The sequence below is a fragment of the Amia ocellicauda genome, chromosome 6 (assembly GCF_036373705.1).
Source record: "Amia ocellicauda isolate fAmiCal2 chromosome 6, fAmiCal2.hap1, whole genome shotgun sequence".
NCBI classification, from domain to species: domain Eukaryota; kingdom Metazoa; phylum Chordata; class Actinopteri; order Amiiformes; family Amiidae; genus Amia; species Amia ocellicauda.
This window is the reverse complement of record NC_089855.1, coordinates 38,309,286-38,336,187: the sequence shown is the minus strand read 5'-3', so window position 1 is coordinate 38,336,187 and position 26,902 is coordinate 38,309,286. Positions and strand designations below refer to the sequence as shown.

The following is a 26,902-nucleotide window of genomic DNA, read 5'->3' as shown; positions in this document are numbered from 1 at the left end:
CGCCTTCAGCGCAGCTTGAAGAGTTAGAGAAGAAAGCAGGACTGGACTGAAACCGTCCACTGTGCATGCTGTGCTTTTTCTCCACAATGCTCTGTAAGAGACTGTTCTGTAGCCATGTTAAGACTAGGAGGTTGTCTTGTTTTTCATTTGATTGGACTTTATTTTCATTAGTCTAACTGTTGGAAACTATTGGACGCCTTTATTTTTGAGTTAAGATAACCTGTGTGTTTTATTTTATTTGTTTAGATCGTATAGCCCGTTCGTTCGTTTTTCCGCACGCCGTTACGAGCAGCAGAGCAGCCTGCCTCAGCTTGTCAAAAATGCCTTTTTACTGTGGTGGTAATAATGAACAATTAAACTAACATTGCTTGAAGTGTTTCATATCTATGGATTTTATTGTAGGCAAGTCAAGTACTGATTTGAAGCCTAAATTGATCAAACGTGATCAACTCACTGTCGGCCGCTGGCCCCTCGGTCGTCACTTTAAAAAACAAAAACTTTAATTTAACAAACAAAAATGCTCCAAACATTTTTCTAAATTAACTTAATAAAGAAACGAAAATAAATATAAATACTTTGCCATTAAAAACAAAACTGAACTATTTTAATGGCTGCAACAGTAGTATAGGCTGTGTAGAAAAAAAAAAAAAAAAAAACACGGGCTCTAGTCGGACTCGGGCCGAGATTGTGATCAGCTGTCGGACAAGGGCCGGGCTGGGGCCTGAGCATCTTGGGCCAGGGCTAGGGCCTAGATTTGAGGCCCGTTCTGGGCTTTAGCGTGTTTTACTGTTTGTGGATCGCTTGTCCTGGTAACCAATAGCCTGTGTGGACTTTGAATAAAGCATCAGACTCTTGCCGGTTTTCAACTTCATCTTGCTCCCCTGCTGTGTGTGTTGTAATGCTCTCCCACCTCCCATACCCACAATTCCAGAGGGCCATGGAGTCTCTCCAGCTCCCCTGGCCCTCTGTTCCCACCCTGGCATGCTCCAGATTCGAGAGGGGTCAGCGCTCACAGCGGCCCACACGGGCCCTCCCACTGCTACCTGACCTCCTCGAGGAACTGAGGGCCACCTGGGACCATCCAGCAACAGCCCCCGCCCAAGCCAGGAGAGGGGAGGTTTGTGCCAGGACCTAGGGCATGGCAGAAGTGGGCTTGGTGGAATTTCCCGGGGTGAATGCTGTCTGTGGATCCACGCGACCTGGCTTTCCCCAATAGGCAGTGTCGCGTAAAGGAGACGCTGCTCCGGAGGGCTTATGAGGCAGGAGCCCAAGCGTCTCGCCTCGAATACTGAGAGCATGCTGGTCCTGATGGCGCATCACCAACCCCGCCCCCTGAGTGCTCCAAAATATATAAGTTATCTACTCCCTACAATTTCAGACACGTCCACCCCCCTTCCAGGGCATGGTGTGGACGCGAGTGAGGGACCCAATGCAATGTGGGGCGCTTCGCTCGAAATCGCTGTACTCCTGGAGAAGCAAGCAATCTGCGAAGTGCCCCCACTGGGGTAGCACGAGGGATTCTATTCCCCATACTTCCTTGTGCCCAAGAAAGATGGCATTTTCTGCCCCATCTTGGATCTGAGGCGCCTGAACCGCCACCTCAAGGTGTTGCACTTCAAGATGCTCAACCTGCGCACCATGTCCCAGGCATGGTTCACCACAGTGGATCTGAAAGATGCTTACTTTCACATCCCCATTGCGCAGGTGCACAGGAAGTTTCTCCGCTTTGCCTTCGAGGGCAGAGCATTCCAGTTTCCTGTTCTCCTCTTTGGCCTGTTGCTAGCCCCACACACTTTTTCCAAGTGCATGGACATCGTGTTAGCCCTCTTGCGTTGCCAGGGGGTCCGCGTCCTCAATTTGTTTACACAACTGGCTGGTTTGTTCTCACTCAAGGGAGCAGGTTCAGAAACACACAAACCTGAATTGGGCCTCCGAGTCAATCGAGAGAATTGTTGCCTGACGCCAACTCAGCAGGCACAGTTCCTTGACACACTGACACCAAAGACAGTTGCCTCCACACGCACGTGTCTCTCCCTCTTCCGACTGAGAGCTCGTGTCAGGGTGTCCCTTTGCCAGAAGCTGCTGGGCCTCCTAGCAGCTGTATCACAGACCATCCCCCTCGGCCTCCTCCAGTTGAGGCCGCTGCAGTGGTAGTTCAGGTCTCTCAGGATGCACCCTCGCCGTGATCGAGCATGCCGATTCACAGTCACTGCGGCGTGCTGAAAGGCACTCCATTGGTGGCGGATCCCTCACAATTTGACCCTCGGTGTGTCCCTGGAGTCAATCTACCACCATGCAGTCATGACGACAGATGCCTCCAAGCAGGGTTGGGGAGCCAGCATGGGCCCTCCATATCAACGTCCTGGAGTTAAAAGCAATACTCCTTGGACTGGTCTAACTAGCGCATTGTACAGTCTTAACATTACTTATCTTGTTTTAAATTCTACACTTTTGACAATATACCCTAACATCCTGTTTGCCTTTTTTATTGCTTCCCCACACGGTTTGGATGGAGAAAGTGAGGAGTCCACATAGACTCCTAGGTCTCTCATGCGATACTTCATCTAGTTCTATTCCTCCCATAGTGTAATTATAGTGGACATTTTTGGAGATGTCTGGCCCTAGAAGCCGATAAAGATACTGAATTCCCTCAGATGAGAATCAATATCTTTCATAGAGAACATCATCGGGGTAAGCTAGAGGATTTGCACGGTCTCTAAACACCCTCGCCCTGCGGAGTGAGCCTCTCACAATCCGTGCGCCAATGTCGATTAGGTCTTCCAAATGTCCTGGCATTTTTCCGGACAAGATTGTGGGCGGAGAGGCGGTGCTTATATAGGGTAACATTGCGTTAACCACGAAGATAACCTGCTCAGAGCAGTTTAGAGATGCCACATATATTGCCATGACAGCATACCTCGGGTAAAACCATCTTTTGTAGTACGGGTTAATCGGGAAGTTACACCCGACCTCACTAAGTTACTCCTGAAGTTACCTGGATAAGCCAGTTACCTCGCTTCGTAGTACACCCCTCAACTATGACTGCCTTGTATATACTAAACAGGTGCTGCCTAGGCTGTGATTGGACGACAGAGGATTTGAATGAGCCAATAGGGTGAGCGATAGAACCAGAGGACTGTGGGAAGTGATTTTTTTACCTGGCCAGGCTACTGTCTCTAGTTAATGGGACAGGTGGGTGTTTTAACCACCCACTTGTGTAACATTGTGAGTGTTGCACTTCTTCTCTTTAAACACACCAACAGTACACTCCGCTCCAACAGCCTGGCTAACACAACATAGGCTACACTGGAGTTTAAAAGAAGCTGAATGTTCTAGAATGGTCCAATCGAAGACCAGACTTCAATCCAATTGAGAACCTGTGGCAAGACTTGAAAGTTGCTTTTAACTACCAGTCCAGTGCCCATACAACATGAGAAAGCTTGGGCAATTTTGCCAAGAAGAATGGGCAAGATTTACAGGAACCAGATGTGCAAAGCTGGTACAGACTTACCCCAAAAGACTCACAGCTATAACTGTTGCCTAAGGTGGTTCACCAAGTATTAACTAGGGTGGTGAATAATTATGCAACTAACACATTTCATGTTTTATGTTTAATTAACTTTTGTTTCACAATAGAAAATAGTGTACACCTTCAAGGTGGTGTTAATCAAAGGGAGAGCATCCTAATTAAATCCAAATGTGAAAAAGTCCTTGGGGGTGAATACTTATCCAATTCACTCAAATCAACCTTCCAGTCAAATCATGTATGCAAAGTTAAATTTATTTAAGAAGATAAAATACACTTAAATGCTTAATAAATATGTATTATTATACAGGTAGCCTATTACAGTATAATAATGTTTGTGTTGGTTATTATGAAAAGCGTTACAATGTTTTATAATTATCATTACTGAACTATCAGTAAGTAGTTGCATGTGATGGGTGTGTGTTAGTGCTCAAATTACATATTTTGGCTATTAACAAACAATTGAATTTTAAGGACACCCCTTCGGCATTTGTATTAGTTCACTGTACTGTATTGTACTGTACTTAATGCAGCAGGTACAAATTATAATCTGGATAATATGTATACAGCACCAGTTCTACTACACATAGTATTACTTATTGAGTGCAAGACGCAAACTGACATTCTAACAGCTGGTTAGAATGTTAAAATACTAAGAAAGCATTGGATAGTCCAAGAGTACTGTCAAAGTCTGTGAAATCAGCCTCATAGGTTAACACTTCTCTGTTATACTTTTATAGTATTTCCTAATATCTGTTCTTCCAATCGTATTCTTAAACTCTTTCTATGCCTGGTTCCCAACGAGTTGTACGCGTTTCGCCCGTTTGGTACCGCAATAGGAACCAATATATACACGGAAAATGTTTCACATCGATTTGCTTAGAAACACGGACCGGAAATTCTGGTCTTCCAGGGCCAGCCTTTATTCGTTGCGAAGGATGGAACCCTAACGGACAAAGAATAACCATTTCAAATTACATTACTATATCGCTTTTGAAGGATTTCATTAGTGCAGGAAAATTTATGTGATTTACAACATTGAAGAACTGAAATAAAAAGTATATAACCTAAAGCCTGCACCATATCGGAGATCCACGGTATACAAGAAAGCAGGTATATACTTACAATCTTTTGATTTTCAGCTATAGATGATTATGTATTGAATGCAGTTTACAATTGTTGTGTTACTCGCCCATATGTAACCACATTTAATGAATTAGCTAGACATAGTGTCTCTCTCTCTCTCTCTCTCTCTCTCTCTCTCTCTCTCTCTCTCTCTCTCTCTCTCTCTCTATATATATATATATATATATATATATATATGAGAGAGAGAGAGAATGAGAATGAGAATGACTCAAATATAGTTATACATGATTTATGTCATGATTATGGTGCTTATGTAGCGGTCTGTTTTTTTTTAAGCTGCATCAGTTTGGTATGTTGCGTAATAATTTTATATGTACCTTAGAAATGTTTTCTGTTACAGCATGAGCCAAGTCACGTTGACATAGCGTGTATAAATTGGAATTCTGCTTCGAGTGCCTGAAAGACTTAAGTTCTCTTTAATGTGACTTTTGCACATTTGCAATTGATTTACGGCGAATCCCCCTCTGAAATAAAATTTATATTTTTTTTCTGCTGATTTTGTAGTACAGAGCCAATGTAACTGAATCCTTACTATAATTGTGAACCATGTGGCTGAACCTTTTAATCTTTTCACATATTTTATTGCAAGAAACACAGATTAAATAGCAAATTATATGTACGTGACATATGTAAGTTATCCTGTTACATTAATCAATATTATAAATACTAACTACTGGAAATGCTTTACAGAATTTAAAAGTTATTTATTGTTAACTTTAAACTGCGCAAACTAGATTATCGGAGATTTTAAAGCTTTTGGACAAAGCGCTGTGACGTGAAGTTTTTAGCGCAGTTAAAGCTATTCGAAATTTAAACTGTAAAGTGCTTAAATTGTAGAAAAACATTATACAATGGCCCCAATATCCTCTCTGTAAGTGTGTGTGTATGTATGTATATACATACATATACACACACTTACAGAGAGGAGATTAAGAGAGCACTTAACATTGATTTCTGAACTTGGAGTGGTCTCTTAATTTTTTCCAGAGCTGTATATATATGTGTGTGTGTATGTATATGTATGTGTATATATATATATATATATATACACAGTGGGGGGGGAAAAGTATTTGGTCCCCTGCTGATTTTGTATGTTTGCCCACTGACAAAGAAATGATCAGTCTATAATTTTAATGGTAGGTGTATTTTAACAGTGAGAGACAGAATAACAACAACAAAATCCAGAAAAATGCATTTCAAAAAAGTTATAAATTGATTTGCATGTTAATGAGGGAAATAAGTATTTGACCCCTTCGACTTAGTACTTGGTGGCAAAACCCTTGTTGGCAATCACAGAGGTCAGACGTTTCTTGTAGTTGGCCACCAGGTTTGCACACATCTCAGGAGGGATTTTGTCCCACTCCTCTTTGCAGATCCTCTCCAAGTCATTAAGGTATCGAGGCTGACGTTTGGCAACTCGAACCTTCAGCTCCCTCCACAGATTTTTTATGGGATTAAGGTCTGGAGACTGGCTAGGCCACTCCAGGACCTTAATGTGTTTCTTCTTGAGCCACTCCTTTGTTGCCTTGGCTGTGTGTTTTGGGTTATTGTTATGCTGGATACCATCCACGACCCATTTTCAATGCCCTGGCTGAGGGAAGGAGGTTCTCACCCAAGATTTGACGGTACATGGCCCCGTCCATCGTCCCTTTGATGCGGTGCAGTTGTCCTGTCCCCTTAGGAGAAAAACACCCCCAAAGCATAATGTTTCCACCTCCATGTTTGACGGTGGGGATGGTATTCTTGGGGGTCATTCCTCCTCCTCCAAACACGGCGAGAAAGAGCTAGATTTCGGTCTCATCTGACCACAACACTTTCACCTAGTTCTCCTCTGAATCATTCAGATGTTGGCAAACTTCAGATGGGCCTGTACATGTGCTTTCTTGAGCAGGGGGGCCTTACGGGTGCTGCAGGATTTCAGTCCTTCACGGCATAGTGTAATCAATCAATCAGATTCCAAACTCTCCACCATAGCCAAGACCAAAGAGCTGTCCAGGGATGTCAGGGACATGATTGTAGACCTACACAAGGCTGGAATGGGCTACAAGACCATCGCCAAGCAGCTTGGTGAGAAGGTGACAACAGTTGGTGCGATTATTCGCACATGGAAGAAACACAAAATAACTGTCAGTCTCCCTCGGTCTTGGGCTCCATGCAAGATCTCACCTCGTGGAGTTTCAATGATGATGAGAACGGTGAGGAATCAGCCCAAAACTACACGGGAGGATCTTGTTAATGATCTCAAGGCAGCTGGGACCATAGTCACCAAGAAAACAATTGGTAACACACTACGCTGTGAAGGACTGAAATCCTGCAGCGCCCACAAGGTCCCCCTGCTCAAGAAAGCACATGTACAGGCCTGTCTGAAGTTTGCCAATGAACATCTGAATGATTCAGAGGAGAACAGGGTGAAAGTGTTGTGGTCAGATGAGACCAAAATCAAGCTCTTTTGCATCAACTCAACTCGCCGTGTTTGGAGGAGGAGGAATGACCCCAAGAACACCATCCCCACCGTCAAACATGGAGGTGGAAACATTATGCTTTGGGGGTGTTTTTCTGCTAAGGGGACAGGACAACTGCACCGCATCAAAGGGACGATGATGATGAAATCTTGGGTGAGAACCTCCTTCCCTCTGCCAGGGCATTGAAAATGGGTCGTGGATGGGTATTCCAGCATGACAATGACCCAAAACACACAGCCAAGGCAACAAAGGAGTGGCTCAAGAAGAAGCACATTAAGGTCTTGGAGTGGCCTAGCCAGTCTCCAGACCTTAATCCCATAGAAAATCTGTGGAGGGAGCTGAAGGTTCGAGTTGCCAAATGTCAGCCTCGAAACCTTAATGACTTGGAGAGGATCTGCAAAGAGGAGTGGGACAAAATCCCTCCTGAGATGTGTGCAAACCTGGTGGCCAACTACAAGAAACGTCTGACCTCTGTGATTGCCAACAAGGGTTTTGCCACCAAGTACTAAGTCGAAGGGGTCAAATACTTATTTCCCTCATTAACATGCAAATCAATTTATAACTTTTTTGAAATGCGTTTTTCTGGATTTTTTTGTTTTTATTCTGTCTCTCACTGTTAAAATACACCTACCATTAAAATGATAGACTGATCGTTTCTTTGTCAGTGGGCAAACGTACAAGATCAGCAGGGGATCAAATACTTTTTTCCCTCACTATATATATATATATATATATATATATATATATATATATATAATTATATCATCAGTGATGTTTTTATGTTCTAGCTCCTAGGGGCATGGTCTTCTTTGAGGTGATGCATTGCATCTTTAAGCAATGCATTCTTTAAGCAGTGCATCAAATACATTATATAGATGAAAATGTGAAGTAAAAATAATAAATCAAGGTATTTTCCACTGTTATAATGATGAAAGTGAAACATCATCGGGAGTCAATATAATTCAAATTGATGAAATTCGATCTGATAAGTTATGCATTAGCCTGGATCAAGCCTCCACTCCTCATTACTGAGCCCTAAAGTAGCTGCTTCATACTTTTTAATCAAATTAGAGATTGAATTGCAACTGTTGTCCCCTTTAATATGAGTAGACCTGCTTCTTTCAGGGCTACAGACTTACATTTTCCAGTGGTGGCCTGGTGCCACTAACTTTTTTCGTGGCACTAGCGCCTGATTTTGTTGCAATTTTTTTTTTAATTTTTTTTTGGCAGCATCACGCAAAAAAAAAAAAAAAAATGAAATTGCATTTGCCATTGCACTACGAGATTTGGATATTTTCTGTCACATTTTAAAGGAAAGAGGCTGTTCAGATAAAAAAAACAATATGTATTTGTTTAAAGCTTATCATTTCACAAGTTAATAACACTGCATGTAAACGGCATGGTTACTCCCTCGTCAGGATGATGGGGAAGAGAGAAGCTGTCTCACTTGGACAGACAGCTCATAGGGTGAGTTTACATTCAATGTTTTTAACTTGAGAAATGATGATGTGCATGCACGTTTGGCCCAAAAACTCAGGAGAAAAAAAAAAAAAAACGGAATGAAAAGAAAAAACACACCCACATGGAAACCCGAATTTTAGGTGTAAATGCTACTGGGAACATTGTATATATATCCTTAAATGACCGCATTATAAAAGTGAAAGATAAGTGGTCAGTTTATTGTGGGTCTTAAAGTAAAGCTGATGGACGTTTCATGGATAGCAATGCTGTATTTCAGCTTAATAGCAATACGGAAAGCGTTTTTTTTTTTTTTCTTCCTTTTACCAATATGCTCTCTATACTGTTGTGGGTCTGTTGTGCAGCGTAAGGTACTTTACATTGTGTTGTAATCCTAACTTTAAAATGCTTATATTCACGGCATGCTAGCTCGGATGAAGACTCATTAAGAATTCCTGTTAGTTTGTGGTGTTGCCAGACAAACTAAGCAAGGTTTCATAATAGGCCTGTAAACAGATTTAAAAAATAAAATATTTGCATAAAATCTAAATTAAGTTTATTCTATTCTAGAAAATGTATGTGTTTAAGTGTGACCATATGAGGGGGTTAAACTTTTATTGGAAACAGCATGGCAGAGTACACTTTTACATAATTTACATAATAACACGTAAGAGTTTTCCAAATGACTCATACAAAAAGGTTTGGTGACATTATTAGTGTTTCTTAAATTAAATTAGCATGTAATGTAAAGTTGTAAAGTATAGATTTAAAAAATGGGGGATGGCCAGTAGAGCAGTGGTTTTCAAACTTTTTTTTTTCCGGCGACCCACATTTTTAGAATTACAAAGCTTTACCACCCAACTAACAATGACTACACAATAATGCACTGAACATGCATTCTGACAAAGTTTATATGCCCCAATTTCTCATTAAGTACAATATTGTTATTATATCGTGAAACTGTTGGGTTGCTACCTGGCCCTACAATCCCAGGATACTTTAAAATGGAACGGGTATTTTAAAATTGCTGCTAAATTGAAATAAATTCAAGTATTAATTATTCCTACACATTTGCTAAAATGAATCCTATTGCTGAATTACTGTGTGCAAAAAACAAGTCATTGTGATCAGTTAAACATCCTGCCTCCAAAAAACTGAGCAATGTTACTGATTAGGAGAGTATATGTGTGATTTAATCTTAACAAACAAAGTTTATTAGTGTCTGCAAATAAATGTGAAATATTATTACTATTATTATTATTATGCTTATTAATAATGAAATACATGAAAAGTAATATTTTGTACTTCCCTACCACCTGCCACCCTAACTCTACAAGGAGGTCTGACTGGCCAACTATGTACAAATGCCATCCCCCATTTCCTTCCCTAACTTGGTTAACTTTTCCCTCATCCCTCCCCTGGCATGGGCTCACTTAACAATATCTGAACGACAAACAAGACAGACACATGAACACAAGTCCCCCCCATTTTGTCAGGTTGCTACAGTATTATTATTATAATCTGTTGCAGACAGTACATCACTTACAAGCTACCAATGTGACCAATGGGCCTGCTTGTTTTTTGTAAATATCACAGTTCAGTCAGATGTGCAGAATGAGAGGGCAGTGCACATAGCAGGCACAGAGTTCATTCTGTTTCTGTACTTTGTCTTTATTGTCAAAATGGAAAATCCCAGTAAATGTGAAATTTCGTTGTGAAAGGCAAAAGCAACAAAATGCTAGCTTTACTTAAGACCATGATACACTATGAAATTTCCATGAAATCCGATTTCCTGCGATTTCATCTGATTTCAGGCAATAGAGCAGAGTCCTATTTTCATGAAATCGCCCTGGACAAGAATCCAATCAGAGAGCAAGAAGGAGTCACATGACATCATCTATGACATCACTGGGAACCTTGAACAGCAGATAGGAAGTTGGACAGGAGAGTACTGTTTACGACTACTGTCCCGTACTTGTAAAACTGTGGTCAATTGGCAAAAGCCATTAATTAAATATTAAATAAACATTAAATACATATTTTCCTCTCATTTTCGTATTTGTTACCTTCCATTTCGTTTTCCTCAAATCATAGTTGTGTATCTTATACATGGTGTTGCTCTCTTTCATAGATGTTCTAGTGTTTAGATGTTACTGTGTTAAATATTTGCCCAGTAATTACATGAAAAGTTATACATTTATATTTATAAATATTATTTTGTATACTGGTAAGTTAGCCTTGATTAGTCTTTGTTCACATCTTTTTATTTTTAAGTTGTCAAAAGCAAAATATTTGATGTCTCAGGATGGCGTAACGTTGCTAATAATACCATACATTTCATTACAATAATACGCATACATGCATATATAAAATTAGGGCTGTCATTCGATTAAAATATTTGATCGGTTAATCAATGGCCATTTGATGTATGGGCACTTATTAAAATAAATGCAAACAGACTAAGTGGTGGCACAATATATACTAGGCATTGATATTACAGTATAACAACGCTGTAACGTTAATGGTAAAACATTTAAATTAAATAGGAATGTATATTTAAAAAAAAAACATTAAATCATAATAATCAGCAAACTAAATTATAATTGCTACAGCAAACGGGTGCTTTGCTCACAAATGATACCCTAAACTACCCACACTGCCCTTGTAAGAAAAGCATTGCATGGAAATGAAACGGAAAACCTTTCTTTCTCTTCAATATTTCTTTACGAATCGAGTTTGTATCCAAAGTTTAGTTTTCCCATTAGCGGCTGTAACCCTGCAGTTTGTGCGCGGATACTGTACTACAACTCGTGATGTGATCTCTTGCGTGATTTGCCTTTATAATGTAACACTATAGAAGCGTAGGCTGGTCAGTTTGAACGATTTCATTTGAATAACTTTGTGTTCCTGACTACACTGTGAATACTTGTTCATGACTTTTCCTAAATATATGTATAAAATATCCCTACGGTGTTTTAGCTGCATAAACGCAAATCATGTTCAAATTGCAATCTCTACCTCACTTATAGTCTACAGTCTGCTTGAAAAACACATGCATTGTTTAGCATTATAGTGTCTTCTTACAACTGTAGTCATATTGAGTGGACACAGAGCGATTACCCTGCAAATAAACACTTGTTTCATCTATGTGTTTTGACTGTGCAGTATACACGTTTAGAAAAAAAGCACTTTGATGTAATTTATAGCAGTCATTTTTATGTTTTCTGTTAATATTTCCATTTACATACATGACTGAATCTGTGCTAGTTTTATTCTATCGTTTACCTATCATTATTATAGTTTTGACTCTTGTAAGTAATTTGAAATGTGGGCGCTTCTAGTGTTAATCGCAAGTCATTATAATGGACAATTTTATTTGTTTAAATCTGCTGGATTAATGATCTTTTAAGAAATATACTGTGACGACTTCCACATTTATGCATACACCTGATTCAATTTAACAAAAATAGTTTTAGCAAAGTGTACAATGTTTTTTTTTGTTTGTTTTAGTTTTGTATAAATACATGCACACGTGAAACACTGAAACTAGTATTGCTTTCATTAATTTCTGCAACAAATACTGAGTGTACACTTGCATATACGTCTTTAGTGAAGCTGTCTTTTTGCCAAAATGTACAGCATGGCTGAAGCTACAGATGGTATTTACACTCTCAATCTTCTTTCTTTCTTTTCTCTTTCAAAACTCCTAACTTCCCCATGTGGTCTTGCTCCCAAATGCCCCGTATAGAGCATGTGATTGCATCACGATTTAATCTGATTTAATCTGATTTCACCCCATGAAAAAGTGTGATTTCACGCATTCAGATTTCATGAAATCCAACTAAATCGAATGTGTTCGCATTTCATGGAAATGTCATAGTGTATTGTGGCCTTTAGCACTGGATATTCCGATGAGATGCTAATCCAGAATGATGATGTTTTTACGCATCCATGTTGTGTTTTTAATGTGCTATCACTGGTCAGCTGTAGAAGCTCAGCCTCCTCAGAAGGAGTAAGTGTCAGTTCAATAAGTGACTCTGGGCTTTCAATCTCAAAGGTGTTCTTAATCCACTTTTTGTCCCTCAAACCGTCAAACCTTTCCTCTGGAAAATGCATTACTTGCATCACCTGCTTTACTTGTAAAATGTAAAATAGAGGAGCATCTTAATGAAAACCATATTCTTGGAGGTAGTTGACATGGGTTTAGACGAGGCAGATCATGTCTTACTAATCTATTAGAGTTCTTTGAATATGCAACTGCAGCTGTAGATCATGTGAAAGCTTATGATTATGATATATTTAGATTTTCAAAAAGCTTTTGATAAGGTTCCACACCAAAGACTGATCCTCAAATTGGAAGCTGTAGGCATTCAGGTTAATGTAAGTAGGTGGATTATGAACTGGTTGATGTATACGAAACAGAGGGTGTAAATTAGAGGAGTTGCTTGTAACTGGAGTGAGGTTGTTTGTGGAGTTCCACAGGGATCAGTACTAGGGTGTTTGCTTTTTCTAATCAATATTAATGATCTGGACTTTGGGATAGTTAGCAAACTTATCAGATTTGCAGATGATACTAAAACAGGTGGCTCGGCAGATACAATCACATTATTCAAAGGGACTTGGATAATATTCAGTTGTGGGCTGACACCTGGAAGATGAAATTCAATGTGGACAAGCGTAAGGTATCACATACAGGCAATAAAAATGTAAACTATAATTAAATTACGGGAGGAATAAAACTTGTAGTCAAACATGAGAAAGACCTGCTGCCTCCTTGATTCCACTACTGTTTTTGCCCCATCATGTTCGCGGCCCCATCACTCGTTATTCCCTTGGACTGTGTCCTGTCCAGTCCAGTCCGCCCTTAACAACCATGTAGTTATTCAGTGACTCAAATATTTGTTTACCTGTCGTACTGGTAGGTAGAGTCAAGCAGCATAGCAAATCCTCCACAAATTCATTTTCCCAGACATATCTCACATAGACTAATAAAGTTGCACAGTAATGAGAAATTTCCTGCTGCCTTTAATATGGAAATAAACTGCTCTTCTAGATTCTCAGAAAAGTCAATAATTCTATGAGGAACAGTATTGTCATAGAGTGGGATGCATTTAAAATTAACTGCTGCCAGCAGAATTAATTTCTCTGTAACAGCGTGGGACATTTTCTCTTTAGCTACACTGTACAAAACCATATAAGAGGCTAACTGTGCTTTGTCATTTAATGTCACATTTTTATGAATAATCTGATAATTTAATATCTTTTGCTTTCCTTTCAAAAAAGTCCAATGACTTTCTTGTCAGCTTGCTGTGATGTGTATCTAAATGCCTTTTTAATTTAGATGGTTTCTTGTGTGCAAGTTTCTCTTTACATCTAACACACACAAGCCTTGTTTCCTGATTTGCATTTGAACAAAACAAAACCAAATTTTAAGGGTCCTTATGACTTTTTTTTTTTTTTTAATCTTTGTAGCAGGCTCACGGCCTCAACACTCACATTGTAGGTGCTTTCGGACGAAGTGGGCTTGGCGCCGTTAGAAGGATGGCTAGCCTCGCAGGCGGTGTCTTGGCTAGTATTAGCAATAGGTGGGTTTTGCTCGGTCCCTGTCTTTCTGATGACAAAATGATCCATTAGTTGAAGCAATCTATACGTTCACCTTACATTACAGATTTAAAAGGGTTGGCAAATCTACATGCCAGTTAACACTAAATCACCTGTTTTTTAAGTGCCCAGGCTGCTTTGCGTGTACAATAATTTCATATAAAATATTTTTAAGCGCAGCAATTTTTATTCTTTTATACTAAACTACTTAGGGGACATAAATAATATTTATTCTACTTCCCGATCAAATAAATTGTATAATCCCTTTTGAAATATGGTATTTAATTGGTAGAATAAAATAATCCGCGGGTGTTGGTATTCAGGGATATAAGTGCTAAGTAGCTATTTATAATACTTGTAAACAAAGTACCTTCCATTTTATTTTGTTAGTTGTTTGATTTTCAGTGTCACAACAACTTGTTTACCTAACTCTTCTCAGCAAGTTGTTAAGCAAGCATACATTTTAAGCAAGCCAAGCAGTGTTTGTGCACTGAGCCAAGTCACACATGACAATAAACTCCATGAGGGAGTCAGTGATGGTTTTCATTTTACCACTAGAGGTCTTGTTTGTCCCCTATAACCAAGGATATTAATGTGTACAACCCCAAAAAACTATCGTCCATTTATCAGCGTTCATTTCTGCCAATTACCGATAGTTTCAAAAAGCTATCAGTCCCTGACCTCTAGATTTTATATGTAGGTTTTAACGTTAAGTGTATAACAAAACAAGTCTGGAGTGACACCTCTGTGAAAATTACAGATCACTCTAAGCTGTTGTAATTTATGCGTGATGTCACATCAGGCTGTTATGCTGCATTAGCGCTGACGAAAATACGTGACCAAACAATAATAATAACGCACCCAGGAGAAAGATACCATGGTAAATAGGTGTATCATTATGTAGCGTAAGGTACACTTATACATTTCAGTTAAAGAAGTGAATTTAAGTATCACCATATCAAGAATCCTAGAATCTTGTAGAACTCAATTTCTGCAATAATTGGACACAGACCCCAATTCCAAAGATATAAATTCTCAAATTTATTAAAAACAAAGATAAAATGTAGCACTACACTAGTTATACAAAAAGGGAAAAACTAATAAAAATTCACTCAAGATCAACAAATCAAAGACAAATCACTTCCGTGACCAAATCAAAGAACATTGAATCGCAAATGATAACACACGAAACGTTACGCAAAATTACAAACACATTGACTACAATACCGGTTAGTAAAACGAAGGTGAGTCTCTCATTAGTATTGTTAGTCGGACATTAAATAACTAATGCAGGTTAGTATTTATGTCAAAAAACTTCTCGGTATATATATATCAGTCTCATTAACATTTGGGTGCCGAGAAAGATCCTATCATTTCTTCCTATCACAATTCTCCCTAATTGATTAATGTTCAATGATTAAGGATATATAGGACCTATATATAAGGACCTATAATCTAGTGTCTATTAACGTGTGTCAATTTCAGACTAAACAGTTAAACAGAAATGAGAAGATATTTCTCAGCGTTGACAGATTTTATTTCTAAAATGTCAAACAAAACAGTTTTAAGCCAGCACTCATTTATATTTAAGAAAATACTAAATTATATTACATATTCTAAAGTTTATGACTCACAGAATAACATTTCTAATTGATTTTCTCAAATGTCATGAATAATAAACTCCAAACTGTTAAACTTATCTGAACTTCGTCGCAGAGAGGTTTCTCTGTCTTAGGTCTCAAATAAAAACACATGGCACAAGGTCCATGTTGTTTGGAACAAAGGCAGTCCGGTTCGGCTTTGTCCAATAACTTCTACTTCAGTCGATGCTCCTGGAAGTTGGGGTTTCGAGAAAGTAGAGTCTTTTCCAAACAGATTTTCCACTGGTTTGAAGGCTCCAAGGTTGTGCACAGGATGTCTTCTTGGCAAGCAGGGTTTTCTTCGTACGGCTCAATCTCCTTCTCCCAGTTAAACTCTTCTGTTGCCGGCAAAGACTTAGTTGGTTTCCGTTTCTGTTTCTGGCGACAGAGCTACAGGTTGAGCTGTGGCAGCAAGTTACTGGTTCAGGTGAGAGAGAGAGAGAGAAATGCCTTGTGATACCCTTTATACGCCTGTCAGATCATAGACGATTGGTTCTTCAGTTTGCGGGGTTGGATTCGGGTGCCAACCCCCAGTCTCCTATTGGAGGAGGCTTGTGTATGCCTGATGTCAATCCATACCATCTTTTGGAAATGCCAGTTTTGCCTGGGTTTGTAGCTCTGTTTCGGGATTTCAGCTCTTTGGTCCACTTCAAAGGTTTTTATTACCTCCAGGCCTTTTTCCCCAGACATTTCACAGCAGGGATTACAAGCCATTTGGCCCATTCTAGGTGCCATCCTCCCAAGACTGCCACTTTGATGTAGAACAGTTCATGGGCCGATGAGGTCAGGAAATCTGTTAATTTTGGGGGAGAGGTCTTCTTTAGATCAATGCTCCAGCTAAGGGCTCTGAATGCTCTTATCAAAATACACCCTCCCTTAACACTACACATATATGGTTGCATCCAGGTATGTAACAGCAGCATCTCTGCATTATTAAGGCCCTAAAAAAACTTACAGTGAAGAAATGAGAGACTAGTTATTCTGTACAGAATTCCCGAGCTAGGAGAAGCACCTCTCTCTGTGATGTGTGACTCTGTAGGACCTGCCATCCTGGGACATTTTGAGACAGAATGGGTTTAAAAATTAGCTGCTAAATTGAAATAAGTGAATGTGTTAAATATCCCTAAACCATATCAATCCGGTTGTTGAATGATGGTGCAACAAACAAGTCGTTGTGATGATCAGTTCAACATCCTGCCTCCGAACAGCAATGTTACTGATTGGGATAGATATTGCATGTTCTGGCAATTGAACACAGTATTAAACAGAAATTGAATGAATGAATGCCCTAATGTGAGGAATCCATTTTTTTTTTAACTATCTATCAAACAATTGTGCTTTTTTTTCCATCTTATAGAAAACGGATGTGAATGAAAATTTCTAGACATATTTAGAAAGTAAATAGTCACCCATTAATGTAAAAATAAAATGACACCCCACCTGTAAGGCACTTCACTGTTAATCAGTTGACTAAGCTGGTGTGTAGATTTGCTTGCACTTAATCACGCCCCCACCAACCCCCGTGCATTAGCAATTTAACAATGAGAGGAATAGTTATAATAACAACAACACTGTTATTATTAATAGCTATTATTACTACTACTATTATTTTCACAAATAATTGTCTATTATTTAATCATATAGCCCTACATTTTAATTGCCGGGGGTGGGCCGCTAAGTTTTCAACGAGATCAAAATTTAAGTACAAAGGAAAGTTGGAAACATGCTGAATCGATCAGGAGAGACAGACGAGGGGTATCGGCTGCAAATCTACTAATAAAATAATGATAATATATGATGTGTAGAAATGCTGTATAGGTATTTAATTCAAATATTTATTAACAAATAAGAATGGATATCCTATAGAATTCATACGCTAAAATAGAAGACAGTCTATTGAGAAGTTTCTGAGCATAATTACTTGTTATCCCTGTCTGTACCAGGTTGATAGAGCTGATTACAACAATCTTCACAAATAAAAGAATGCTTGGACATCGTTTGCTTTTCAAATGATGTTTAAGTGTATTGGGTATTTAGTCACAAAACAGGACGGCATAGTTTTACATGAAGAACTCACAATGTTTTAACTATCTTTCAGGAAATGCGGTAGTATGCAGTTTTAATTTACACGGGGTCAAAATGCCATGGTTATGCAACTTAATTCATTGTAAAATGTAGTACAGGAGTGGGGATAAATATCTTTGTCTACTAACTCAGGAAAGAAGGTGATTCAGTGTGCCCTTGCATAATTATTCTAGTGAAAAGAAAAATGAGAACAAATCCGATTTAAAAATACAAAAACAACTCAATGAATGAGATTTGTTTGAAATAGAGGAAAACTGCTTAGAAATATATTTGTATTGCTTACAGACACTCTTTAGGTACATTTCCCTTTGTGTTAATCTGTAAAGGTGCAAACGTGGCATTTTTGCATCAGTAAAGTTACATGGTATATTCAGGTGTATTCATATGTATTCACGTTTTTTTTTTAAATAAATGAAGTGAGAGTAACATTCAAAATAATCGTAATTGCAGGAGCCGTCTGATTTCCGGGTCTGCATAGTTACTTATACTTGAAATCGAGTGCTTCTCTCGTGAACAGAGACCACAGAGCAGAGAACAGCGAACAGACTGCTGACCATTGGCAGCGCTTCAATCCTGTGGGTGAAGGGTAGAGGTCGGTAGAGCATGATCATGTATTTGCAATAGCATTGTATTTACATTTTGTCCGGAAAATGGCGTAAGAGGTATGACAAACAGTGCCCCTTCTTTGCAGATGCATCTCTCATTTCACAATTGCAGTATAAATTGAATAAAGTCCATCTTGAAGCAAGGTTTACCATGCATTTATAATGGCAGTCTTTAACCATGCATTTACAATAATGTTTGACACTAATGAGATTGTTCCAGATTGCGGCAAGTCTCTGAGGTTTTTCTGAACACTCAGTCCTCTGGTACAGTCATGAAGATCAATCTCGCATACATTGACATAAAGCTATATGTGGCAAATTTATCATTTTTCTTTATCATAGTTGACACATTTCACCTTATTTAAATTGAGTGATTTTTGGTTTAATTATCTTCGGCAATGTATAGGCAATCTGAAATATGGAAAATCTAACACACACCAACCAGATATGATCACCTAAAATATGTAATCTATTCTTAAGAGCAGAAATTTAAGTCTTCCTGCTGTGACTGTTGCTCACCTCCAGCTCTCCAGAGTTTACAGGCTATTGCCCTCGCCTCCGCAGCCATGCCGTTTCTTTTCTCTCTGCTTTTCTGTTTGTCAGCACAGATGAATGCGAACTGCATCAGCAGCTTGTGGTCGCGTTCTTGTTGCGCAGAGTTCCGTAGTCCTGCACAGATCTGCAGATATCCACTGATCCCATTGGTGGAGCAGCGCAGATCTGCACAGAACTGCGGACATCTGCTACACGAACGTGACCTGTCAATGTCCAGGTCCATGTTTGTTTACCTTTTCTCTGGATGGATCACGTGTGTTTCCGTGAGATGTGGGGAGTTTCGAGGCTGTGTCAGAGGTCCCCACGACACAGGATTTCAGATCAGTCGAGAAGTGTCCCCCCCCCCTGTGCTTAAGCGATCGTGTAGTGTGACTCCTTCACGACGCAAAAGACAGAAATTTGTTGAAAAATAGTCGTTAAGTGTGAGCTGCCCTCTGTTCTCAAAATCTCAAAATTATTATATAAATAAAGAAACAACCTTAAAGACTGAATGTTTTCAACAGTAGGTTTCAACCTAGTTAGAGAATTATTATTTTTCTCATGTATGTTTGTATGTGTGGATGTGAGGATGTGTGTGTGTCTGTGTGTATGTATGCATATTCTATTGAATGAGGTACTGATTAGGTGGTCACCTGAACCAAATCTTATTTAACGAGGAAAAGTATAAAAACCACTGCTGTGGTCATCACCAGCTGGATGCCAAAAACAGTGCTAGTAGTACCTCAAAAGTAATTGGAATCAAAAAATAACTATTTACCATGCCAAAAGAGTTGAAAAGGAAAGTTTTGAGTGAGGAAAAGAAAAGACATTGGGGACAACAAAGCTACAGACCAGCAGAGGTCGAAAACGACTCTCCACCGACCGGGATGACCGCCAACTCATTTTAATGTCACTCAACAACCGTAGGATGACATCAAATGACCTACAAAAAGAATGGCAAATGGCAGCTGGGGTGAAGTGCACGGCAAGGACAGTTCACAACAGGCTCCTAGGGGTTGAAGTCGTGCAAAGCTAGAAAAAAGCCCTTCATCAATGAGAAGCAAAGAGGAGCCAGGCTGAGGTTTGCAAAAAACCATAAGGATTGGACCGTATAGGACTGGAGTAAGGTCATCTTCTCTGATGAGTCCAGTTTTCAGCTTTGCCCAACACCTGGTCATCTAATGGTTTGATGGAGACCTGGAGAGGCCTACAAGCCATAGTGACTCGCACCCCCTGAGAAATTTGATGGAGGATCAGTGATGATCTGGTGCTTCAGCAAGGCTGGAATCTGGCAGATTTGTCTTTGTGAAGGATGAATCAAGCCACGTACAAGTTTGTCCTGGAAGAAAACTTGCTTCCTTCTGCTCTGACAATGTTCCCCAACTCTTGAGGATTGTTTTTTCCAGCAGGGCAATGCTTCATGCCACACAGCCAGGTCAATGAAGGTGTGGATGGAGGACCACCAGATCAAGACCCTGTCATGGCCAGCCCAATCTCCAGACCTGAACCCCAATGAAAACCTCTGGAATGTGATGGAAGATGGATGCCATTAAACAAAGCCGAGCTGGTTGATTTTTTTGCACCAGGAGTGGCATAAAGTCACCCAACATCAATGTGAAGACTGGTGGAGAGCATGCCAAGACGCATGAAAGCTGCGATTGAAAATCAGGGTTATTCCACCAATTATTGATTTCGGAACTCTTCCTAAGTTAAAACATTAGTATTGTGTTTAAACATTTTCTTTGCATTATTCGAGGTCTGACAACACTGCATCTTTTTTGTTATTTTGACCTGTTGTCATTTTCTGCAAATAAATGCTCTAACTGACAATACACTCACCTAAAGGATTATTAGGAACACCATACTAATACTGTGTTTGACCCCCTTTCGTCTTCAGAACTGCCTTAATTCTACGTGGCATTGATTCAACAAGGTGCTGAAAGCATTCTTTAGAAATGTTGGCCCATATTGATAGGATAGCATCTTGCAGTTGATGGAGATTTGTGGGATGCACATCCAGGGCACGAAGCTCCCGTTCCACCACATCCCAAAGATGCTCTATTGGGTTGAGATCTGGTGACTGTGGGGGCCAGTTTAGTACAGTGAACTCATTGTCATGTTCAAGAAACCAATTTGAAATGATTCGACCTTTGTGACATGGTGCATTATCCTGCTGGAAGTAGCCATCAGAGGATGGGTACATGGTGGTCATAAAGGGATGGACATGGTCAGAAACAATGCTCAGGTAGGCCGTGGCATTTAAACGATGACCAATTGGCACTAAAGTGTGCCAAGAAAACATCCCCCACACCATTACACCACCACCACCAGCCTGCACAGTGGTAACAAGGCATGATGGATCCATGTTCTCATTCTGTTTACGCCAAATTCTGACTCTACCATCTGAACGTCTCAACAGAAATCGAGACTCATCAGACCAGGCAACATTTTTCCAGTCTTCAACTGTCCAATTTTGGTGAGCTTGTGCAAATTGTAGCCTCTTTTTCCTATTTGTAGTGGAGATGAGTGGTACCCGGTGGGGTCTTCTGCTGTTGTAGCCCATCCGCCTCAAGGTTGTACGTGTTGTGGCTTGACAAATGCTTTGCTGCATACCTCGGTTGTAACGAGTGCTTGTTTCAGTCAAAGTTGCTCTTCTATCAGCTTGAATCAGTCGGCCCATTCTCCTCTGACCTCTAGCATCAACAAGGCATTTTCGCCCACAGGACTGCCGCATACTGGATGTTTTTCCCTTTTCACACCATTCTTTGTAAACCCTAGAAATGGTTGTGCGTGAAAATCCCAGTAACTGAGCAGATTGTGAAATACTCAGACCGGCCCGTCTGGCACCAACAATCATGCCACGCTCAAAATTGCTTAAATCACCTTTCTTTCCCATTCAGACATTCAGTTTGGAGTTCAGGAGATTGTCTTGACCAGGACCACACCCCTAAATGCATTGAAGCAACTGCCATGTGATTGGTTGATTAGATAATTGCATTAATGAGAAATTGAACAGGTGTTCCTAATAATCCTTTAGGTGAGTGTATTTAGGGGGCCAAGCAACGAAGTTGCTGGAACCCTATTGTTATTGTTAGGATTTTTCTTATTATTATTGGGCTTCCATGCACAAAGTGCTGGAAGCCTATTGTTTCTGTTAGGATTTTTATTATTATTATTTTATTTTTTTCCTTCCGCCAAAATTCAAATGCACCTTAAATGCCCATACATGCATGAAAACTCACGTAACTTGCAAGTGTTGTAGACATCACTTATACCTACAAATGCAATGAAAACTACACTTGCTGGTCACATAGTGCTGCCACCGTATTGCGTTTAGTGGTGAAATTGTGAAATGCTACAAAAATCTTCTTCTCCAAAACCAACGTATCAATTATGACGGCAAATATCTTCAGAACTATAAAAGCCTAAAAGCTAGAACCTTTTCTGTAATTAACATTAGTACAAGGATTTGTCAAAGATGAAACCTAGTTGATAGGACACAAAACACGGCTGCTGTACAGCAGTAAAAATGACAGCTTCAGGTCAGCCACATTATGACTTTCCATATGTAGACCTCTAACCTCCATCATGTGGCCAAACTTGGAAATTTCATTCTGCTTGAATGACACAAGAATGAAAACTTCACATATATGCTAGAATTAACTGAAAAATACAATGGTACATAATTGATGCATGCAATCAAGAAATTAATATTTTAGTCCACTGACCGTAAAATACGCACTTAAAATGACAAAAGATTGAAAGCGTCAAATGTATACTACATTGGATTGAAATTGAAAATGACACATTTAATAACACATGCATTTTAACTACAAATGCCTGCTCAAATCTGAAACCTACTCATCGAACATTTTGTCAGGGTTCGCATCGCAAAAAGCGAGTCAATTCACCTCCATATTTTCTTGAGAGATTTGCTGATTGTGCGAGGCGTTAATACATTTTTCCGACTCAAAACAAGCATCGAAAATGCGTGTAAGCATTGCTGAGGTACCTCCCCTATAAGAAACGCGTATGCTTTTTTTTTTTTTTTGGTGACGCCCGAGAAGGGCCGCATTCCGTGCCCTGTTACCCGAGTCCCGTCCCTCATTGGCCAGCGGATTGTCACTCCCTCATAGGGCAGGGCTGTAGCTTTCCATAGACTCCAAACACGCCCATATCCAAGCAGGCTCGGCTGCGCTATGTGTTAGTGTGATAGGCACAGAGCGCACATGGGGAAGACAGGGCGCTTACAGGATAGACGCGATACAACAAGAAAAACAAATACAGCGTAGACAAATGGAAGCAGAGACAAAAAATAAAACGCCTTACCCTTCAAAAACAAATAATAGATGCTGAGTCTGTTGACAGCACTATGAAAGCCACTGACAGTGTGCTGTGTGAAAGAATAAAACGCCATGGCAGCGTGCTGGCTGGGATGAGTCACTGCATCAACATAGACAGGAGCTGTTGTAAAGAATATCCTGTGTCTATGTAATGCCTAAAGTGACAATATTCAAAATCCAGATGTTTGGAATTCTGTTTCCCTGTTTAGTATTCTTAGTTACTTGTATATAGTTATTCTGGTTGTTGTACTTTCTGTTCTGGAGGTTAGATTTGAGTAGTTATTTTTACACCAGTTCATAAGACTTTGAAGTTTCACTGTCCAGTGTCAAAAGTCTACCTGGAGCACTAAACAAGTGTTATATTTACAATAAATTCATTTTTTTCTTAAAGTGCTTTTTTTCACTTTTTTTTAATTTCTGTATTAACTCTGGTGGGGCAAACACAATAATTTGTTATTTTCTGAATTTCCAATTTGTGCTAAGTGTTTCCAGATAAGATACTTGCCTCTAGCCCTTGTAGGTACAGAGTTATAAGTAAAAATATGACAACAGTAAAATCAGGCAAAAATGGGTGGGCCTCGGAAGGTTAAAATAAAGAAGTTGTATTGAAAGTCACTTCAAGTGCATAACTGTATTAGTCAAGACAGATATCATGATCTGCATTGAGTCTGATGCTGAATGTCATGCATCTATAGAGTTTCAAACTTGTATTAGCACACCAGTTCCTCTCCTATGCAATGATGAATGCAAGCATTACTTAATAAATACACAATGCAGTCAGGGTCTGTAAGCAGAGATGGATAGTACTGTGCAGGATTCTGGAAAGGCTTGACTACACTAGTACCTCAGGAGAAGCATGGAAGACTTGGTGGTATAACTTGGGCACAGGGATGAGCATAGGGCAGGATATTACCTACAGTCACACACCTGCAACATGCAAGCATTAAATAACAATGCAAATATCTGTAAAATACATTTCACAATCTGAAATGCATGCAAAGTAATGTAGATAAAAATGCACATATGTCATAAGACCAAATCATAAAAAAACACCACTTTTCATCATTGGTAGACCAATTTAAATTGCTAATCAAGCAACTCGTGTTGCTAAGCAAAATTATTTGATTAGCATAACTGCTATGCAAATTTGAGACAACACAATGTACACTGCTACTGAAACATCTTGGAAGCCTTAAACGTTGCATGCAACTTCTAGTTATTATTTTTCCGCGTTTTTTTTTTTTAAAAGCCATATTGGATTGGCTTATTGTCTTCAATGCTCTTCTCGGAAATGGTTGGTCCGATTCATACGAAATTTTGTACATGTGACCTTGGCTAGTTCCTCTATCAGATTTGTTCAAGGTAAGCTGATTGAAAAACAATATGGCCACCATGAGCCTATAAAATTTCAGATATGGTCAAGTTGCAAATAAATGCATATAGTGCAATATGTTAGACTGTATTGGACTTATTGTTACTTGACATGATTGATCCCATAAGCAATATGGTGGTCACAGTTCATATAACTAACTTTTGAACCGCTGGTTAAAAACGCACCAAACTTGGCATGGATGTAGGAGTCTATGGTATGTTCACTAGAACGGAAAATGGCGGCATAATGTCACATGGTTTGGAAGCCACCTTGATTGTAGTTCAAACAAAAACTCAGATTTCAAACATCATTTTATCAAGAGTGGTAAAGAGTTGAGCTATGACAGCTTTTGTACATAGTGCGCTTATGTTAGTACTTGATTTGGCTATTTCCAAAAAAGTATAAATCACATGGTGTAGCCACCATCTTGGATTATGCTGAACACACTTCAGCCTCAATTTCTTATAAACCCTTAATCTGGGTCAGTCACTTGCAACAGTATTAGAATGGAAAGTATTTGTTTAAACAGACAATTCTGGAAGCAAATACAAATAGTGTAAACAGATTTGTTTATAGTGAGGGATTGTTTCAGCTGTAGAGAAACCGCAAAAAAAAAAAACGATGGAGAAACCGAAAGTGAAAATACAGAACATACTTAAATGTGTAGCGTAATGTACACTTATAAAGTTCAATTAAAGAAGTGAATTTATAGTATCACCTTATCACGAATCCTGGAATCTTGTAGAACTCAATTTCTGTAATAATTGGACGGAGACACCAATTCCAAAGAGATATATATATATATATATATATATATAAAAAAAAACTTTGCAGAATTGCTTGCTCTATACAGTAGAGTTGAAAGGGTGTACATTAGACTTTTACTGTGCAAACTACACCCGATAAAACGGACCTAATAATTGCGGTGCTTAATATTAATAATTGGAGATATTTACATTGCTTTTACAAGCTGTAATTATATATAATGTGCACAACGGCAATCAATGTGACAACCAAATGAATCAGAAAGTAAGCAACTAAAGGTGGTTGAGAAGGTAACTGCAAATTGAAAAGCTGCAGCAGTTCTAAGCTATACAAGTTTTTAGTTTGATGTTTATTAAAGTTGTACACAAACGTGACTTGGAGAATAAAGTGTTTACTCATTTATTATGATACCAGAGCTATTTATATAACTTAATTAAAATTGATATATTTAATTCAAATAAGGGTATTTGATTTTTTGAGATTAATACTGGCTTGTACTTTAACATATTTGACCACAAGCGGGGGAACTTGACTATGAAAACTCTGCCGATTTTGTCAAAATTTGCCTCTGATTTATATTTTTAGGAGTCTGAAACCATACATTTCTTGACTGGAAACACCTGGAAGTCTCAAATTTGCCTGCAACTTATAGTTATAATTATTATCCTTATTATTATTCCACCTTTATTTTCAAAAGCCAATAAAAAACTAAAAACTTTGTACAGTGATAGAAAACTATGTAGGGAAGATGTCATATGTAATATGGAAGTCATACAGACGTGCTCAGATTTAAATAATAAAACAAATGAAAATGGCATTGACAAAAATGGACCCTCAACCTAATATTTTGTTACACAACCTTTAGAGACAATCACTGGAATCAAACATTTTCTGTCACTCTCAGTGAGACTTCTGCACCTGTTAACAGTAGTTTGGCCCACTGTTCCAGAGCAAACTGCTCCAGCTCTTTCCATAGATGTTTGATAGGATTCAGATCAGGACTCGTAGAAGGCCACTTCAGAACAGTCCAATGTTTTGTTCTTATCCATTCTTGGGTGCTTTTAGTAGAGAGGTCGAACATTCCCTCACATCGTTTATCACGAAGCTCTCCGTGAACAGCTTTCAAGCACTTACGTGCGCCATTTTCAAATCACTATTAAGAACAAATAAAAGAACCATCCGATTCAAATACTATATAGATTAGTAATATAAACCCTTTCAAATATCAGAAACATAAAACTATGTGTCAAATCTAAAGGCTGGTTTCTTTAAACACTGATACGGAAAGCCCGCCTCTCCTGCTGAGTGACAGGGAGCACCGAGATTTTTGGTCCCTCCCCTTCCTTTAATGCTCAAGCCCAAATG

The 26,902-nt window shown here is 39.1% G+C and overlaps 1 protein-coding gene across 4 annotated transcripts in view; it reads left to right on the top strand.

The window, feature by feature from the left end:
- The first annotated feature begins 4,414 nt into the window (after positions 1 to 4,414).
- Positions 4,415 to 26,902, top strand: part of agpat3 (1-acylglycerol-3-phosphate O-acyltransferase 3) — a 125,260-nt gene continuing 102,772 nt past the window's right edge. For 2 of the 4 annotated variants that reach the window (XM_066707078.1, XM_066707080.1), the window contains exon 1: positions 4,416 to 4,639. The gene's annotated coding sequence lies outside the window, so the exon portion shown is untranslated. Of the gene's footprint in view, positions 4,640 to 18,435; positions 18,511 to 26,902 lie in introns of all 4 variants that reach the window. The other 2 variants (XM_066707081.1, XM_066707083.1) reach the window with 2 other exon arrangements.